The 4,703-nt window shown below is 34.3% G+C and overlaps 1 long non-coding RNA gene across 4 annotated transcripts; it reads right to left on the bottom strand.

Moving 5' to 3' along the window:
- Nucleotides 1–1,409: 1,409 nt before the first annotated feature.
- On the bottom strand, nt 1,410–4,372 carry LOC104116358 (uncharacterized). Of its 4 annotated transcripts, none has more exons than XR_690829.4 (3): nt 4,107–4,372; nt 3,022–3,216; nt 1,410–1,699 (listed from the first exon to the last, which is right to left on the bottom strand). It is a non-coding gene; the product is annotated as an uncharacterized lncRNA (long non-coding RNA). The 4 variants fall into 4 exon arrangements; XR_004512138.2 differs by lacking the exon at nt 4,107–4,372 and adding an exon at nt 3,914–4,060; XR_004512139.2 differs by lacking the exon at nt 4,107–4,372 and adding an exon at nt 3,585–3,880.
- Nucleotides 4,373–4,703: the final 331 nt, after the last annotated feature.

Raw genomic sequence — 4,703 nt, 5'->3', positions numbered from 1 at the left:
AACAACATATCACCAATTACCTTAAAATTTTAGACAAAAGTAGTCAAAATCTTCTATACAAGTTCAAAATATGAGAAGGAAACATTCTTCAGACTGAAAACAAACTGAATCTTAAATCTAAATAGCATTGATAGTCAGACCTTTATTATATATGCGCCAAATCAAAAAAACTTGAAAAAGGTAGTCCACATATGTGCAAGTGGTAAACTGAACTCGGAGATGTCAGAATTTCCCAACGGAGCAGCAGTGGTAACGATGAGAGTAAGCAGAGAGCAGTATAACGACATAAATTTTATGTTGTAGTAACCACGTGTCAAACATAGAAGAAAGCGGTAATACGTGTCTATAAGGGCTAATGTATATGTAATTATGATAATACCCTCCTGACCCATTTTACAACCGGATGCAGCTAACTTAAGAGCTGTCAAACTGTACTCCATGTATTAGGCTGTAATTGTAATTATATTTTTATCCTTAGGCCAGGCAGACATGTTGACCATGAGTTGCCTGGTTATTCCCATTTATAGTATAGGAATAGATATATAAACAAACAACACCACTGCAATGATTTGAGCAAATACGCAGGTAGGAACAATGACGAGGCATCACGAGTTCTAAAGAAAATCTAGGCCTCGAGAGATATGAAGTAAATCTAGGCCTTACGATTACTCGTCTTTTCTTTGATACAGGATACACATTGCTATAATCACGACCTATTTCCAGTTCAAACAAAAGGCGGGTGGTAGAGGGGCAGACTTGAGAACGAGTATTGTGCAATTTGGCAAGGTTGGGATGTCATATCAAAGTCTAGTTAGTTTAGAAATACACTTGAATCACATGAGAAACTTAGCAGGAAGCCATGTTAGGATCTCGAATACTATGTCCTCAGAACAATGCTTCTCCATAAGAAAGAGAAAGGTGAAACAAAATTAGCCTTAGTACGTTGGATTCTCACTAGGGATTTAGGGCAACTTTTCAATATTTGCACTGTTGGATTCCTAGTAAAGTTATTGACAAATTAGGATTCTTTCCCTTCTATACTAACTAGATTGGAGTGCCTCGCCTGTCCAACAGATTTCTTGTGCGTCCGAGTTTATTTATGGCATGAAACAACTCGCAGTATGGGTCTAGCTTATTGATATGTTCGAAAAAACTCTACTTGAATTCATTTAATTTTTTTACCGACAAACCTGTGCTCGAAAATCAAAATATTTTGAGCACAGGTTTTTATGGTCCAAGTGTATCTTGTCTTTACTACGAATTATTTTCCTTGGTTAACAATAATTGTAGTTTTTCCAATATTTGCGGGTTCCTTACACGGGCGCCCGATGTCACTATTCCTTTCACAATTAAACCTACTACTTTAAACTACCTTTAACTTCATAATTTTGCAGGTAAGACCAACAATATAAGTGCAAACAAAGGCATTTAAGTGAACTTTAAGAATAACAATAAGCTTGTTTAGTGATCAAATTATCACTAACTCAATTACATAAAAAAATTACAGTTTTACATTCTTATAATTCAAGAGCTCATTCACATTGAGATCACAAAGCATTTCCGAGATGATCCATTCTCCAATGAGTCCTCATGCAAAGTAGCAATTCACTTCATCACGGGTGTTTGATAGGATAGAACGACAAACTTTATTTGAGAGTACAACATCGAATATTTGTAGGAGCTTTGTAATGAAGTGAAACTGAAAAGAAATTCAAAACTTCTAAGTTCAAATGTACCAATAGATATGAAATTTTGAATGAGCAGGAATGACAATGTATTAACTTGATTGATAATTACACGGTCAACCTAATTGTTATATCTGAATGACATTTCTCGTACCTGTTCAATGTTTCACCATATGGCTAGCTTTTTTTCCAATAATAATATCCATAACCTTAAAGTCCACCAAATATAAAAACTAGATGGTAAGCAAGTAAAATTTAGCTCTTAAATCTCTTAGGTTCACACTATTCGGTGCAACAACTTTGCTAGAGGTCCTTTAGATTTATCGAGACCCATCTCAATCATAGTCTCCTTGCATTTTTTTGCGGATAAGGTTTCACTACTTGCAACTACAACATAAAAAGAGAGACAATAGACACAGAACTCTTTCAAATTAAGACTTTCCTATTTTTTCCTCCTTCAATAACTAACGTTTATACAATTATGGCACATAAAGTAGAAAAGGGAGGATTATTTTTGAAAAAACAGATGACATTTTTATCTTCCATCATTATCACCTCTCTACATCTTCTACACATAGTCATAAGAGTGGAAAAACAGAATGTGTATTAATCATAAAAATATGCAAAGGATATTTTCCAAAAAAAGGGACCTATTGAACTCCTTCCCCAATAATATCTTGCATCAAAGCGTCTCAGCACCAGAAGCGATAGAGACATATGAGATGCCGCATGTTCAAATACAAGGGTATCACCAAACCAGAAAAGTGTCAAAGGAAAAAAATATGGTCACAACATCTTATGGCGATTTCTACCAATAAGTTTATATCCACTCCTTTAAGAGCACTAATCAGTTAAAACAAAAGAAATCCATAAATGTTGATGTAATTTATTTCAAGGACATAGAAAAGGACATGCATAATGACCACAAATAGAAAGTCCAAACGCAAAGATTTAAAGTATTTATTAGACATTATACGTTTCTCAAGCCCATCTTTGTGTTCGAGATTTATGGGATATGCATGAAGCTGAATCCAAGTTGCTCCACTGTTAAGTACCTCCATCAAATTAGTTAGATGCAGTCATGGATATGCATTACATTAATTAATAGCTTTACAGATTAGCTTCTATTTGCACTTCTCACACTAACTTCACTTGTGATAAACATAGTAGAGACGGTCCATTGTATGTCCAGGAGATAGAATATACAAACATAAATATTGTTAGGCTCCAAATTCCCCAGCAAATTCCAAATTCAACGACTTCATGTGAATCATAGAGTACCGCAAATAGATGCACAGATATTTGAAGATCATGAATAAACTGCTTTTTTTTTTACCTGTAGGTCGTGATGCGCCTTGAGATGGTCGCCTGACCCTTCTCGTAGGGAATTCGCTCCCCGGTCATCGCACTGTTGTGTATGGCCTATCCTCTAGGCACCTTTGAAAGGCAGGGGTGTGTCAACATACACGCTCCGTAGGGCCTTCTCATCAGTTGCAGGGTTTGGTGGCCCGAAATTGACCTAGAGAAGTACCTAACAGAGTTTGAGAGAAGGGTGAGCTTTTAGCTACTTGTATGAAATCAAATCTACGATAAATATGGAAAAAGGCTCCATATGTTAGAATACATGAAATATTTACTCCATGATCAAAAGGTAGGTAGTATATAAGAGAGTTGAAACGCATCAGCATGATGACTTACTTAATTAGACATTCCAAAGCATATATGGAGATTTAAGTAAAAAACACCCTACCGAGGAAAACATTTCAAGAAATATTATTCATATTGCGTGAAACACTGCAACGATATGGTAATTAACATTAAAGAGGGAAAAATAGATGTAAATCAAATGACAAACAATTGAGTCATCATCCCCTTTACACAAAAGGAAATCAAACTTACCATAGCTTCCAAAAAAAAGTTTTCGACATAATCTTTTATTTGTTTTTTTATCCTTTCCTGCAGTGATGGAGTAGAAGTAGGGTGTATGGATCGAGTAAACCTTATACTATGTACTCAAAGTGAAATAGGATCCAATCCAACAGAAATTTGCAATGATTTCACATACACACTCCTGTAGACTATATAAATGAATAGTAACAAATATAAATGGACAGTAACAAAAAAAATATATTATCCTACAAATATAAATCTGAAAATAATGTACTTCAATATATCTCATGTTAATTTAGGATTCCTGGAAATAATGAAATTTACCATGCATAGCTTACCCTTTTCAAAAATAGGAAGCGGATGAACCGCATTTTTTCTCTTGCAAAGCACATCTATTGGCTTAAAAAGCTCGCTCAGTGACAAATGGTAGATAGTTTGTAAACACGGAGATCATGTAATCACTGTGTGTACGCAATCACACACAAGGCACATATATAAGGAAAAAGCAAATAATAAACTTGATAGTCTAACCTGTTTTTGAAGTAGAACAAGAGTCTCCAGTAATAACATTACCCTGAGTTACAGATGTTGACTCCACAGGATTGACCCAATTTGTATTTGCAATAAGACGATTAGTTGTTGCCTCTCTTTTTTGACGCGTCGTTGCAACAGAAGTGCGTTTTTTTCAGCTATAGCGCGTTTGGTATTGTTATCACGAGCTTCTGTAGCTAAGCAATGATGTTTTCTTTTTTCCTTAGGATCCATTGATGAATAAATTTAACTTTGAAGGGTGTTCATAAAAACTCGAAAAACTGAACCAAACCGAAAATCGAACTAAATCGATCAAAAAAATCGATATTTTTTAGGTTTGATTTGGTTTTGGTTTGAATTTTAAAAACCGATCAAATTTGGTTTGATTTTGGTTTTAATCAAAAAATAATCGGAAAAAACCAATCAAACCGACTATAGAAGTAGCTATTTAAAATTATTATATTTTTATTTGCTATAATAATAATCTAATTTTTTGTCTTTACATTCTAGTTTGATTGGTAGTTTTCTTTTGCCAAGTACAAGAATTTATTTCATGTTAAAAATAATCGAAGATTAATTGATTACTTAAATTATTCA

The sequence above is a fragment of the Nicotiana tomentosiformis genome, chromosome 3, assembly GCF_000390325.3.
Source record: "Nicotiana tomentosiformis chromosome 3, ASM39032v3, whole genome shotgun sequence".
NCBI classification, from domain to species: domain Eukaryota; kingdom Viridiplantae; phylum Streptophyta; class Magnoliopsida; order Solanales; family Solanaceae; genus Nicotiana; species Nicotiana tomentosiformis.
Note: the sequence above shows the minus strand (reverse complement) of the source record. Positions and strands in the feature narration are given on the sequence as shown.